Here is a 377-nt window from a genome sequence, read left to right on the forward strand (position 1 = left end):
TCATTATAGGGGACTGGAATGCAAAAGTAGGAAGTCAAGAAACACCTGGAGTAACAGGCAAATTTGGCCTTGGAATATGGAATGAAGCAGGACAAAGACAGTTTTGCCAAGAAAATGCACTGGTCATAACAAACACCCGCTTCCAACAACACAGGAGAAGACTCTATACATGGACATCACCAGATGGTCAACACCGAAATCAGATTGATTATATTCTTTGCACCCAAAGATGGAGAAGCTCTATACTGTCAGCAAAAACAAGACCAGGAGCTGACTGTGGCTCAGACCATGAAATTCTTATTGCCAAATTCAGACTTAAATTGAAGAAAGTAGGGAAAACCACTAGACCACTCAGGTATGACCTAAATCAAATCCCT

This window comes from Bison bison, unplaced genomic scaffold (assembly GCF_000754665.1).
Source record: "Bison bison bison isolate TAMUID 2011002044 unplaced genomic scaffold, Bison_UMD1.0 scf7180017864471, whole genome shotgun sequence".
NCBI lineage: Eukaryota > Metazoa > Chordata > Mammalia > Artiodactyla > Bovidae > Bison > Bison bison.